Source organism: Pipistrellus hanaki (assembly GCF_964339955.1).
Source record: "Pipistrellus hanaki genome assembly, chromosome: 6".
NCBI lineage: Eukaryota > Metazoa > Chordata > Mammalia > Chiroptera > Vespertilionidae > Pipistrellus > Pipistrellus hanaki.
In genome coordinates this window covers 80,214,555-80,229,644 of record NC_140508.1, presented here as the reverse complement: position 1 = coordinate 80,229,644, position 15,090 = coordinate 80,214,555, and the positions used below count along the sequence as shown (strand labels likewise).

The following is a 15,090-nucleotide window of genomic DNA, read 5'->3' as shown; positions in this document are numbered from 1 at the left end:
TGGGCGGGGGTGGGTAAAAGGGTGGTTGCTGGCATTCACTCCTGGCAGCTGTGGCCCTCATCACCTGGCTTTCCAAGTGCAGGGCTGACCTCTATGAGGGCCAGGCTGTCTGAGAGCACCGGCCCAGGACCTGGGCGAACAGAAGGTGGGAGTGACAGGCATGCAGACAGAAGGAAACCCTGATACAAGGGTCTCAGGGCCCAGACGTGTGAACAGACATGGGCTGGGACCTGCCCCTTAGATCACAGGCCAGGAGAGGGCTGCTGGCCTTCTGGGGTCGCTGGCCTCCTTGTCTGTGACGTCCCAACCTCAGCAGATCAGCACTAGCCAATGCCCGGGAATGGAAGTGGGAAGGAAGGTCCAGAGTTCTGGATTTCAGTCCTGCTTCTGCTTATTCTGTTTTCAACCTGAAGGCCCAGGAAGTGGGGGCCACCGTTGAGTCCCCCTCCCCCTGGCAGGCTCTGAGGCTGCTGCCTCATGCTTTAGTATACAGGGTACCTGCTCTTTGCTCAGCCCTGGCTTGGGGAGGGAGAAGAGAGGAGAGGAGAGGAGAGGAGAGGAGAGGAGAGGAGAGGAGAGGAGAGGAGAGGAGAGGAGAGGAGAGGAGAGGAGAGGAGAGAGGACACCGAACCTCAGCAGCACCCAGCCTGGGAGGGAAGGAGGGACAGAATGGGTGATGGGGGCCCTTAAGGAGGCAAGGAGTGTGCCTGGGGCCTTGACAGGAATGGGGAGGAGAAAGAAGCAGAGGAGGGCATTCCTAGGGTTGAAGTGAGCTAGCTCTGTGGGGACTTGAACACACCTGGCCATCTGCAGTCAGTGTGCTCTTCAGAAATGCCCTCCGGGGCTGCCTGGCACAGGGCTGGCCCTCCTTCTTTTGCTTCCCCACTCCCTCTCTCCCCCTCTCCCTTCCTCTCCTCTTTAGCTAAGTGTCTGTCTGGGGCAAGTTGGGGCAGGGAGGGGAGGAGAGGCACGGGGTGCGGTGGGCAGCAGACTGCCTCTGCTTCCCACTGCCGGTTCCCCGTGAACCTGAGCCACTGCGCGGCTGCTTCCGTCTGTGGGTCTATATATAGCGGCCGTGAGGCACACTCTGGAATTGGATTCCATGTAGCCCTCTGGACTCGAGCTAACTTTTGGGGAGTAGTTTTCCTGGGAGCCTGCCAGTCCAGTTCCTCCCTCATGAACACTAATTACTGCACAGACCTTCTCCATGAAGTCGGCGCTGAAGCCATTTCCATCCAGGCGGCTCTCCAAGACGAAATTTTTCTACTGGGAACCGACAGCCACAAATAAACCTACCATCTACTTAGCAACGGAGAACAAGGGTGTTGGGGAGGAGGGAAGGCTCCTGGAGGGTGGGAGGAGGGAGGAGGGGGAGGAGAGCAGAGCTGGCTTCTTTTCTTCCTCCTTTATTTTGCAGAAAGGGTGTAATCAGCCCCTGGGGGGGGGGGGGGGGAGGTGGCACAGGGTGTCTCCTGAGACAGCACAGTGGCCCAGGAGGAGGGGCCAGGCCACCTACCAGGCTGGGACCAGGGTGGCCAGGGCCCCCACTGCCCCACTGGGCATGGCTGGAGGCTGCAGTGGCCCCTGACCTGTTCTGCTTTCACTCACTCCTTCCCCACCCTCGCCTTCTTCTCATCCTGTGGGCCCAAGCCCAGATCATTGGGTCTGGCCTTCCTGAGGGCGGCCTCTCCCTGCCTCTCTGCCTGGCGAATCCCCCTGCCATCAGCCAGGATTTGGGAAACAACCACCTCGGCCAGGCAGCGCTCCTTGACCTCTCTGGGCAGCCCCTCCATTCTGAACGCCAGGCACCCAGCCGTGGTCACTTTTCCAGTTCCCAGGCTCCCTCCCACTGTCCCTTGTCTCCTTAGAGTCCACTCATCCATTGCCAAGGAAGGTGGGCACTTGAATGAACGGGGCCTCCTGGCACCACGTCCCACCTGCTGTACACCTGCCAGGTAGATACCCTCTCTTCCCTTCAGTGGCTCTTACATGTTCTCCTGGTGCTCCCCCACTTATGTTCCGGGGTGATCGGCTGTGGGAGAATTCTCACCTCCCTCCAGCAAAGCCGAGCTGAAAGGGACACGCCCATCAGGAGGGCTACCCGGAGGGGAGTACCGCAATGGGCATATCTGTTCTGGTTGGAGCTCAGGCACAGTGGGTTTTGGGGGGCCAAGTGGGGTGACTGTGGGGGCCAGGCTGTCCTCCTCGGGAAGCACCCCAGGGTGTGTTCTGGGAAACAAAGGGGGCCCAGTAGCAGGCAGGGGAGCAGGACACTCAGAAGCGTGGATTGTGGCATCAGACACACCTGGGTGACTCTGTGCTCCATCCTTTCCTGGCCGTGTGATCTCAGGGGAGCTCCTTCACCTCTCTGAGCCTCACTTTCCAAACCGCAGGATGGAACCAGCATCGGCCTGCTGGGGCACCTGCGATGGTGCCAGGCCTCTCTTGTATCCCTTCAGTGCTAACACTGAGCAAAGCTGTTTTCTGGGTTGCACAGCCCCCCTGAGCTGTCCTGGGACAGGAGGGCAGTGGCCTCGGCCCCCTCCCTCCCCCCACTGGCACGTGTCCCCTCCTGGGCTGTGGGCGGGTTGTGCCTTTCACAGCCTCAGCCCACATCTGTGTCTCGCCCTCCCTGCCGCCTCCCACGCAGTCCCCCTGTTCTAGCAGCCTCCTCCGCTCCTTCCCAGGCAGGCGGCTGAGCAGAAAAACAAATCAAACTCGCCTGCGTGTCTGGGAGCCCGCGATGCTCTCGCGAAGTGATCCCTCGCTTCCCATTACCCACCCCAATAACTCTTGTATATGGAGTGTGAAATAATTAGCAGTGGCAAAAATAATTTAGGAAACAAGAAGAAACTAATTGTATAAGCTTGTTTGGGGAAAATGCATCGGACCAAAAAAACACCCACCGTGGTGTGTGTGTGTGTGTGTGTGTGTGTGTGTATGTGTGTGAACAGACTGACCAGCTCCCTGGAGGTCAAGGCCCTTTGCAAGACCCTCTCCCAGGACCGCCTTCCTCCACCCAGTCCTCCGAGAGGGGCCGACGTAGTGTTGTTACCCGGACGAGCCTCCCTCACGGGCCCAGGGATGACTTTCCAAAGTGCACGGACACCCCTAACTCAGGCCACACCATGGAGGCAGGTAGGGAGGGCAGCTGGGACACCTGGAACAGTCTCGCATGGTCTCATGGGCCCCGAGACCTCCCTGAGGTCGGACTGGAGCCCTCCCGGTGGCAGGCCCGCATCCTGCAGGCCTGAAATGTTTTCTTCCGTTCCCCCTGCCTTCGCCACAACAGCCGCCCTCCTGCAGGTCACTGTACGCACATATGTCAAACACAAGGCCCGCGGGCCAAATCCAGCCCGCCAGGCCTTGCAATGTGGCCCGCACCGCGCTGTCATCACTGCACTCCGCTGTCAGTTTATGACATTGTCAGTTTATGACTGTTCAGTAAACCATTCGGCCCGCGATTTAGGCTGGATTTTAGATTTTGGCCCCTTCTCTGATTGAGTTCGACACCCCTACGTACAGCCTGCTTTGCATCCATAAGGATGCAGTGCTTCGCTGGGAGGTGAGGAACATCCGGCGCCTCCCATGTCACGGTCCTTCTCACTTTGAGACGTTTGCTTCCTCCTTGGTCCCTTTCCCAGTTCCCAGGCGCCCTCCCTCGGCCCTCACTTTCCGGAGGCGGACTTCAGGCGCCTGGCTTCCCGGGGACAGGTGAGCAGGAGTGAGGACACTGCCAGCTTCCTGGACAATTTCACGGGGAGGGAATGAGGAGCCAGAGAGGAGAAATGGCCGACAGCGGTCACAGTCACCGGGAGGGTGGCTCAGGGCTGGGCACCCGGCTGCTGTTCCTTGCTTTCTTTGTCAGGCTGGACAGCCGGCCTGGCCGCTCAAGGCCCCCAACTGGGTCCCACCGAGCACAGAGGCCTCCTCTGTTCCCTGGGCCCAGGCCCAAGATCAAGGTCCCCTGACTTCTCCGAATGGGAGCTGGACCCAGGGGCTGAGGAGGCCTCCGTGGCCTGTACCTCTTCCCCTCAGAGGAGGTACATTTGCATGTGCTTTCAACAGAACCGATTTATAGGTTCTTAAGGACAGAAGTCTCCTCTCTGCCCCTGGCAGCTCCTGCCTGCTATCTCCTCGTCATCTTCTCTTGTCTGAGCCATTACAATGCCTCCTAATTTGTCCCTCCCTTGTCCCTATCTCTGGCCAGTACAGCGATTGTGCTATGGGTAGGTTCTGGTCTGTCACTTCCTTGCTTGGAAACATTCTGTGACTCTCTATTTCCTCTAAAATCACCACTTCCATCTCAGCTGTGCCTTCTTTGTGACACTGGTTTTCCTCATCCCCTTCTTTAAATCTTGATTCCTTGGTGAGGAGGCACCTCGTTGAGAGAAGACCGGGATTCATCCCTTCATCGTTTTCGCCTGGAATCACAGTGGTTCCCAGGTGGTCCTGAAGCCACAGTGGGGAGTGTCCATCTCCCAAACACACCACCATCTACTAAACATCGCTGCCTGGAGGGCTCCTTGTGCCTTATATTCAGCCTGGGCTCGGCGGCTCCCATTGCCTTGCCAAGACCTGCCCCTTCTCCTGGGTTTAACAGAGGCCTGCTGTGATTGGCACTCTTATGCCAGAAACATAACAGTTCCATATCATTTCTTCATCCTCATTCAACCCATAGTCATCCCCAGAGCAGGCTCTTCCTCTCTATCCTGCTCTGGCCTAGTTCCAGCCTTTGTCATCACACACCGAGTGTGTCCTCTTCCCCAGTGTTCCCAGGCCGGCTCTCCTTCCTCCCACTTCTTTTCCCCAATGTGGCTGAAATCTGGTGCTGAACAGCCCTGGCAGAGGAGAGAGGGTGGGCCTGATTGGGGCACCGCAAAGCCTAGCCTCTGACGTCAGAGGCTGCGGAGCGGATGGAGGTTCTGGTTGGTGAGCACACGCTGCCTGCACCATCACCTGCCATCAGCACCTGGGAGGAGCCAGGGGAAAGCATTTGGAGTCAAGAGGGCAACTCCCGAGAGGCAGGCCCCTCTGGGCCCATTTGCTGTGCTAATTGCTTGACAGAAGTGCAGGGCAGGTGTCCAGGACTTGGGCTGTGGTCTTATCACACACACAGCAGCTGAGGTCTTTGGAGGGGTGGGGGTCAGGTGGAGTGCTAGGGAGATGAGCATGGCCTGGCAGCCCCTCCACACCTCCTGCTGGGCTGATGGATGGCACTAGGTATCACAGGTAGGGCATGCCCGCTCTCCAGGCTGACAAATGCCACAGGTGCAGCCGCAGGAGACACAAGCCAGCTGCTCTCATCACACCTGCATGTGCTGTTCAAGGTCATGCTGTGAGCTCCAGTGATCTGGTGGGCTGGGGGCTTAGAGCCCTGTCCCTGCCATGACGGGTCCTCTTAGCTAACCACCTCTTCCTGACTGGGGGAGCCTGGGTGGGTTGGAGATGGGGAGGGCCCTTTCCCTCTGAGCCAAGCCGTGGTAACTGTGCACATGCTCATACCAACCCTGAGATTAGAGTCTGCGCTTGGGGAGAGAACAGCCACCTCGGTGTCTGCAGCTCACCTGCCCTGAGGGTCACTTCTGCTGCCTCTACCTCTCCTCGGCCTCCTGAGAGTTCTGTCTACACCTCGCCTGCCCTGATGTGGTCCCTCTACCCCAAAGGCCCATCTGGACTTTGCTGAGATAACACACGTCTCCCTCCCACTGGTGGGGCTTAAGGGTTCAGCCGTCCAAGTGGACTTCAGATTGTCTTTCTTCAACTCACTTATACAAAATAAATGGAATGAAAGAATGTTATCAATCTTACATTCTTCCTTCCAACTGAAAAAAAAAATTAGCTGAAACCTCTGTGTTCATGTTGACCAATGTCATCCCAATCAATGTAATAAATATAAAGAAAAAAGAAAAAAAATTTGCACCGGCAACTGCAACTGTATCATGGAATCTAGAGGATACTGGATTCACATGGAGCTATATATGTAGATATCTTGAGTTCTGCAAAGAAAACCATGAAGCTGGGACATCCAGGCACTGGGTGTCCTGGCCATAGGGGAGCGCCAGGTGGAAAAAATCCAGGAAGTGTCATCTGAGTTCCTGTCACTTCTCCATTGATTGACCCAAGACCTGATCTACCTGAACCACAGCTTTGTCATCTGTAAAATGTGGATAGAACTTTTCAGACAGGGTAGCTCCTAAGACTAGTGAGGGCATGGTACATAGAAGACACTCAATACATACTGAGTTCATCTGAATCAAGATAAAGACCTTGAGACACACAAGTCAGCTCAGAAATTTATGAAGAATAAAAAGGCATCAGTCATATGATCCAGCAACTCCAATCAGCCGTATACACCAAAGAACTGAAGATAGGTATTTAAATAAATAGATACACATATTCACAGTAATCACTGTTCACAGTGGCCTCACAGTGGGAAAAAAAAACCCACATTTACATCAGCTGATGAATGGATAAACAAAATGTGATATATCCATACAATAGAATATTATTCAGCCATAAAGAGAAAGGACATTCTGATTCATGCTACGATGTGGATAAATATTGAAACCATTATGCTCAGTGAAAGAAGCCAGGCACAAAAGGCCAACTACTGCAGGAGTCCATTTTTATGAAACATCCCGAATACATAATCCACAGAGATGGAAAGGAGATTAGTGGTTGCCAGGGACCTGGAGGAGATGGGAATGGGGACCGATTATCTAATGCATTTGAGGTTTCCTTTTGGGGTGATGAAAATGTCTTGAAATCTGAGAGGGGTGATGGTTATACAACACAGTGATTGCACTAAATGCCACTGAATTGTACACTTTTAAATGGTTAATGGGTAATTAAAAAAAGAAGGGAAAATAAAAGAAAGCATCAGGGGGAGATGAACACACCAAAGCACAGAAGCTCTGCCCTCCTCCTTCCCCTAGAGCAGAATATTCCTGTCTGGGAGTCTCCGATCACATCCTCAGCACACACCACACATGTCCTTGCTCCGACCTGCTGGCCAAACCACTGAGGCTGGCATGGACCCCCGGTCCCAGGGTACATCTGGGCACTTGGGATGCCTCAGCCCTAGGGCTCTCATACTCCCTCAGGCAACTCCAGCAAGCCTCCTTCAGTCACAGAGCAAGCCCTGGACAAAGAGGTACCCCCATTTCTTCAGGGGCACCCCCCACGAGCTGCCTGCTGCTCTCTGCCCTGTGAGGAGAGTCTGAAGCCCAGGAGAACTGGGTGCTGAGGGTGGCTCTCTTTTTAGAGAATGAGACCTGACTTGCCCTTGGCCCTGGCCCAGCCTTCCTGCTTGCCCTGTGGTCTGAGGGGAAGGTGTCACATTGCCAGAGTCCCTCCCTGGGATCACACAACGTGACGTCTCCTTCCTGGCCCCATTTCTCTTGGGGCCTCTATGGCTCCTCCCTCATTCCTTAGGTGCTCCCACGTGACCCTCTGGCATGTGACCACTTTAATAACATCACTGAAGTCAGCAGTCTGGGGACCCAGAATGTGTGTGTGTGTGGGGGGGGGGGGCGGGGGGGGGGGGAGGCACCTCCTGGAGATGTCTCTGCCTTCCAGGACAACCTTGGCTGCTGTCCCCTTCTCTTGGAGCAAGCAGTGTATTGTGAACTTTGGCCCAGGGTTCCACTTACTACACCCATCATCCCGCCTCCAGGTCATGGAGGTTCCCTCCAGCATTCTTTCCCAAATCCCCCATGTCCAAGCGGGAGCCACAAGCCTCTTGTCATTCACTCACTACTCTCCTTCCCACGGGCCTGCATGGCTGCCCTCTGCGGGCGAGGCACTGTGCTGGGCCTGGCCCCACCATGTGCCGCCCAGCAGAGGGGAGCCAGAATCTGGACACCTGGGCACACGGAGCTCCCTGAGTGAGGCATGTCCCCCCTTCCGGGGGCCCTGCCTTTAATACCATCTCTCTCAACCCCAAAGGCCTTGCTCAAGCTGTGCTCTCCGCCTGCAGACCTTGGGTCCAGACCCTTCACCCCATACCTTGCCATCCCTTCTCCAACGCAGCCTGTGACACACTTGACCTTAATACTGATTTGACACATCTCATGCCCCTTCCACTGCCTCTGACAACCCAGCCCCAAACTGTGAACCCCCAGGGGGCAAGAGACAGGCCAGTGAGCTCCACACTCAGGATTTTCCCCAGTTGGTGACAAAGGAGAAGCCTGGGAGGGCTGGTTCAGGAGGCATGCGGCTGGATTACTCCTTCCCTCCTGACACTCAGCCTTTTTCTTTTCTTTTTCTTTCTTTTTTTATTTTTTCACCCAGAGGGAACACAACTTCAGCATCCCACCCACTTTATAAATACTTTGACAAATGGTCGCCTTCCCGCCATGCTTACCTCAAGCAGGGGCATCTGTCATTTTGGAAGGCAGCTGTTTGCGGCCCTCGACCTTTAATGCAGAGTCAGCACCTGGGGGCGGGGGCGGGGAGGGGGCAGCCAGGCCGGCTGCAGTTCATCAGGCCCAGAATTTTTTTTTTTTTTTTTTTTTTTTTTAAAGGAAAGGAAAGAAAGACAGGAAAAAACCCTACACAACTATGGAGTTGGCAACTATGGTCTCCTTAGCAACAAAGCAGCAGCAGCCGGGCTCTGCCATCCTAACCTGGGTCGGGCAGGGGGTTGGTTAGGGGGAGAGCAGTCCCCTCTTCGGGACACCCCAGCTGCTTTCACTTGCTCCTCAGCCACCAGGTCTGAATCCCATTGGTGTCCCAGCTGCAGGTCATCATTCCCAGACTGGTGTTGTGGGCAGGTAGAGGCAGACATCTGGGTGGGCAGCGTGGATGGGTCACTGTGGAGAGGATTCACGTTCCAAGATCACTTCCCACGGATCCATGACACCCGGTGGGAAAGCCCCCTGGGGAGCTCAGTGCCAGGAGGCCACTGTCTCCTTTCCCTCCTCCCTCTCTCTATCTCTGTCTTTGCAGACCCCACCCTTCTCCCTGGGGCTCTGCAGGAGTGCTGGCCTCTGGGGCCCCTGGGTGTGCACGGCGGAAGCAGGGAGCTGAGGGGCAGGGCGTTCTCGGGTTTGTGCAGCTCTCAGAGGCTAGGAGAGGTATGGCAGGATCTCACTGGCTCAGGGACCTTGGCAAAAGCCAAGGAAGTGAGCCAGTTCCACAGGCACGAAGAAAATGCCTACCTTCCCACACCCTGCAGCTGCCTGGACTGCTGTGTGTGGTCCTGCAGGGGGAGCTGGGAGCCGGACAGAGGCCCTCCCTTCCAGGCCCCCGTTGGGTTCCTTCCTTCTCCTAGGACAAGCTCTGGTCTCCCCTCCTCCAAGAAGCCTTCCTTGGCTGCACCAACTGGAACAGCTGCCTGCCAGGCCCACTCCTTCAGGGCCCGTCTGTCATCTGGAAAGTGTGGAGCAGCCTGAGAGTGGGAGCAAAAGCTCCTCCTTCTGGGCTCCTGCCTGGTCCTGTAGGTGTTCTGCAAACGCGTGCCCCTGTGTGGGCAGCGAGGAGGGCAGCTGGCTGGATCTTTACTTCCCAAAGAGATCACTGAGCAGCGGTCCGGGCCATTCTCACACTCACTCCTTCACCTGCATCAACCTAGCTCTTCAGTTTCTCTCTCTCTCTCTCTTTTTTTTTTTAATTGAGGTATAATTGACACATAACATATGAGGTTTGTGTCAGATGCACAAAGTAACGATTTGATACTTGTCTATATTGGGAAATGATCACCACAATACGTCTATTAACATCTGCTTCCCTCTCCAGCTTTATCTCCGCGACCGTGCTGAGCAGCTCTCCTTCCCGTTCCTGAGACTTTCCTCTCGCCTCCTTCACCATGGTGTGCTCATGCTGATTCCAGCCTCTGCACCCACCCCCCCAGTCCTGCTCATCTTTATCCAACCTGTGCTCTCAGGCCAAGTTCAAATGCCCTCTCCCCCCTCCACAGAGCCTCCGTGAAGCATTCATGAGCCTTTCCACCCTTGTCTTGCTGTAGCAGTAACAGCCCTAACCACCTTTGTGATTCTGATTGGTTCAAGAGGGCCTAAGTTTCTCCCTCTCCCTTTCACATGGGTGGTGTGTGTGTGTGTGTGTGTGTGTGTGTGTATGCATGCGAACATTGGGATAGGTAGAGAATGGGCACTTCTGAGATTATGGCTCTGCTGAGCCCAGCAAACCTAAGAGATGCTCAGGGCAAGTCCCCGGAATGGTAGTGACATCAGCCCCTAGTTTACAGACCCTCTGGAACCTCCTCCTGCATTCTCCCCACCATGGCCCATCCACACCACCAGAGCCCTATAGTCTCTGGCCCTGGTTCTCAAGGAAATCTGTTTTTGGCTCCTCTTCTTCCCATCTGATGATGAATCCTTGACTAAGAACTGAAAACATGGTCCCCTTGCCACTTCCACCTGGGAAGGGGCGTTATAACAGGAACCAAGGCTTCCTGTGTTTTCTGGCCTAGGATCGCCTCTGGTTTGGAGGGTTCTCCACAGGACGTACTAAACCAGCAAACATTTATTGACCACCTACTGTATGCATAGCACTGAGCTGGATGCTCAAGAGAAGGGAGGGGGATTTCTTCCCTGGACATGGCATTGACCTCAGGGAGCTCAGAGTTCACCGGAAGAGCAAGGCCCATGGCGCACTCCTGGAAAGACAAATCCCGTGAGGAATCCGGGCAGGGAAATGCCTCAGCCACTCATCTGAAACCCATCCACGGAGCTCCTGGTCCCCAGCCCAAGGAGCCCCCTGTGGCAAACAAACAGCGTAAGGGAAGCAGAGGGAATTGGAATTTTAAAAACCTTCCGGTGGTAATAAAATCTGGGGTGTAAAATGGGTTAGGAAATTTATTTTTTCAATATATATGATTCCCCCCCCCCCCCCCCGCTCTAAAAATCTGCATATCTATTCTGCTTCAGGTTGGGGCTCTTTTAAATGGTTTTATTAAAAAAATCATTTACTGTGGGCTTTTCAGTTCAACTTTAACTGGACCGGGTGGAAATTAAAAAAAGGATATTTTAAAAATAAATTATATAAATTACAGCCCTAATTATAAAGGAACTTTTAAAAATGTATCCAAGCATTAAAAGAAAAAAAAAATTTTTTTTAAATGCACCATTTCCCTGTTCCATTGCAGGAGCATAATTTAGGTACTTTGAGCAAACCCTCATCTTTTTGGAAGAAGCGGGCTCTCCAGGCCCATTTGCCTGGGCCTCTTTCTACGTGCTATTATTATTTGATAACTTTGGGCTTAAATCTGCGTGAGAGCCAATTATCTCTCTTTGTCATCGAGCAGGCTTGCTGTTTGCAGCGGGTTTTATAGTCCAGTAAAAGCCTCAGAGAGCCTGGAGGTGGAGGATTTGCGGTTCAGATTACACTACATACCGCCTCCCCATGACTTCCCTTACTCTTTTTGTTTTGGTTTTGTGTTTCATCATTCTCTGATGCAACAAGCAGTCCTCCCCCAGATGTGTGCCTCTCTTTGCCCCCCCCCTCCCCCCTGCCCTTCTCCCCAGCCTGACCTCCTTCCTTGAGGATCTCATCCTATTCAGGTCTTTCTCCCTTCTCCCCACCTCTTACAGACCAAGGCTTCCTGCCCCCAAATGGAAGGACTCTGCACGTCTTGGCCCATGGTCATGCTCTCCTCCCTCCACCTGGTGGAGGTAGCATGGCAACCACAGCGCCAGAGAGAGGCAGGGTTTCCTCATTCATGGAGCTCACCTTCTGTCCAGGAGTGGGAACAGACCCACAGGAGGCACGACGGGCTGGATCAGTGCCTTGGCGGTAAACTGAGGGTGTTGGAAGTGGTGGTGCTGCCCTCTAGCTTGGAGCTTTGCAGAGGAGTGTGTGTGTGTGTGTGTGGGGGGGGGGGGGGGGGGGGGCGGCCTCAGCCTGACTCTGAAAGACTGAGCTGGGTGGAGAAAAGGAGAGCATTCTGGGTGGGGGTGGGAGCAGCCTGAGCAGAGACAGGACCCAGATGGGCCGAGGGTACTTCATGCTGGTAGATGGGAGCACTTGCTCTGCTTTCTTCATTGCTGTGTCCCACCACCTGAGCCAGGTTCCTGGGGGCAGCTGATATACTTTGATGGAGTGAGTGACTGAGTGAGTGAGTGAATGAGTGAGTGAATGAATGATGACGGTGTGAAGGGAAAAGGGTAGAGAGGCTGGAGATGCGTTAGGAGGATTTAGGTTGTTAGACCTCTTCAGTCCCAGATGGCAAACTGCCTCTTCCAGAAAAAAAAAAAAAATCACTTCCTGACTTTCCATCATCCAAACACAGAGCCCCCTCAGCCCCTGCTTGCCCTCTGCTCCATTTGGGCCCTGTGAGGCCCTCATACACTGTTCCCACCAATGCACATGCTGTTCCTTCTGCTGGGGGGCTCGCTCCCCCCCCCCCTCTTCCTACTACTTTTATTTTATTTGTTAATCCTTGACCAAGCATAATTTTTCCATTGATTTCTTGAGAGAGTGGAAGGAAGGGAGAGAGAGCTGTGTGTGGATGTGAGAGAGACATATTGATTGGTTGCCTCCTGCACACGCCCCTCTTCAGGGTGGGGATCAAACCTGCAACCCAGATACATGCTCTTGACTGGGAATCCAACCTGAGACCCTTCCACCCTTCGGTGTGCAGGCCGATGCTCCGACCCCTGAGACACACTGGCCAGGGCTCTTCCTACCACTTTTAGACACCACTTCCTCCTGAAATGCTTTCCTGACTCCAAAGCCCAAGTCAGGTCCCCAATGACAAGTTCTCATTACGTCTTCTGTCTCCATGCCAACTCTAACCTGGTTCGTGGCCAGCAAAGGGAGCTTAGGGAAGACAGAGCCCCAGCCCTGGCCACAGACTGACCCGTATCTCCATTTGGACATTCCACACAAAATATAAATTACTCTGAACAGTAGCTGGAATTAACTACATGTGAACCTGGCGCCGTGGTCAGCGTTTTCTGTGAGTTACGGTGTGATTCCTCCAAGGCCAAGACTTGGAGACAGTGACTGACTGACTCAAGACTAAACTAAACACCGTGGACGTGGCAGAAAGCCGCTGCAGAACTCAGGCAGGTCTGGCTCTGAGGTCTTAGCTGCTTCCACCACGCCGCCGGCCTTGAGGGCCGTGGGCCCACGGAGGGTGGCACGGGTGGCTGGCTCCTGCCAGCTGCACTCCTTTGCTGAAGGCTCAGCACCTGGGCATCCCCGGGATTCTCCACCTGTTTCACCTCTTGACTAAACTTCCCTCCTCCAGGAGCTACGTGAGGACAATCACGTGGCCTGTTTGTCTCTGTGTGAGACTGAGGCTGTAGGTAGGGACTGTGCCTTCTACTCTGGGCATCACATGTGTGCCACCCGCCTCTGCCCCTCCTCCTGCCCCATCTATGGGGACTGGTGAGGGCAGATGGCTCTGCAGACCTCTGCCTTCTATCTAGCCCTGAGGGAGCCAGGGGACCAGACACCCAGTCACTCCTTCTTGTCCTGTTGGCAGCTGGGGTGGAGGCTCTGTGACCTGCCACCCTCTCCCCACTCAGAGAACGCCTGAGCTCTGACCACCCCAGCACGGGGCAGCTGCAGGCACGTGGGTTTGGGGTGCTAGTGGGCATGTTCCTGCTGGAGGGCATTTATTTTATTTTTAAAGGAAGGCTTCCTGGGGGGTGATGGGAAACTCCAAGGTTTGTTGCAGGAATTGTGGGGCAGGAAGTGATAGTGTTCCCAGAGGGGCTGCCAGGCAGGGGCAGCAGGGTTCCCTCAGGCACACGCATCTGCTGCTGGGTTAGCACAGAAGGTCACGTGTCCTGGAAACCTCTGGGTCCTGGGAAAACCAGGACTGTGGGTCACCTACCTCATCTAACACACTTCTCTCCCCCCCTCCAAGGTGTGGCCACCCCACGTGGCTGTGGGCACCCCTCTCCCACCTCCTCTTGCCTCCCTCCCTGTGGAGTCTGGTGTGGAAATGGCTCTTGGCCGTGCCTGATGGACATGGCTGGGCGACTGAGGTGGCTCCACCTCTGGTTGGGGTGACAGCATGTGGAAACACCCTCCCCTGTGGGACCTCCTGGGGCAGGGAAGGCACCTTCAATGCCTGGAGTGGAGCCAGCACCCTTATACAGGGGTCTCTGCAGCTGGTCACCTGTGTTTCCCTAGAGGGATGGGGGTTGGGATGGGAGCTGGGGGTGAGGCCATTGCACAGGTACCCCGTAACTGGAGGGGGAGGGGTTGTGCATCTGTAATGGAGAGAGAGGTAATGCTAGGATTGCAGGGTCCTCTGTCCCCCCAAGCCTCAAAGGCTGGCTGGGGACTGGCCCCACCAGGCCCTCCCACCCTGGCCTGGCCACCCAGGCCTGGGTGAAGGGCGAGCCCCTCCTAGGAACCCTAAGGCCCCACGGGAAGGCCTTCTGGTGGCTGCTGCCTGGCCTCCCACTGCTGGCTGGCAGGCAGGCGGGTGGGCGGGCAGGCAGAATATTACCCTTAAGATGAATGAAGAAGCGTTTCAGCCCTTATTGGATTATAGTTTTATTGAACTTTATAAATTCCAATTAGCAGACCCCTGGGCAATAAGCGACACACAGCCCGTGGCTCACTTTATGGCGTGATTATGACCCTGTTTATCCTCCCCTGAATGAGAAGTATTAATGGAAGCAAAGCAAGAAAGGGGACCAGAGAATCCATAAAAACAGATATTGGTGACACGGAGATACACAGAGAGGGTCAGGGAGAGAAAACAGCCTCTGGGCGGGCAGCGGGGGACAGGGGGCCAGAGACTCAGAAAACCCGCCTGCTCAGAGTCACAGCGGCTCGGACACCCCCTGACCTCCCTTTCCGGGAAGAGAGGCCCCTGCACCCCTAACAGCTGCTGGGCCTCAAGAACAACCCACCTCCTCCCCATCTTCCCCAGGAACTGGCTGGAGTGGGACTGACTCGGACAGAGTGCTGGCTGTGCAGTCACACCCGTGCAGCTGGCGGGGCAGCCCAGGGTTCTCTCCCTAGCGCTTCCCAGGTGTCTCCTGCCCTTTGAGACTGATGGCCACGAAAGGCGTCCTTCCTAGAGCAGTGTCCCCAGTGCATGCCCATGTGTGGATGTGCCCACACTCTGTGCACACATTCACACACGGCACTTTTGCATAC

At 55.1% G+C, this 15,090-nt stretch overlaps 1 protein-coding gene across 48 annotated transcripts in view; it reads right to left on the bottom strand.

Annotated features, from left to right (window-relative positions):
• Positions 1 to 15,090, bottom strand: part of CELF4 (CUGBP Elav-like family member 4) — a 264,622-nt gene that overhangs the window by 204,614 nt on the left and 44,918 nt on the right. The window lies entirely within an intron of this gene.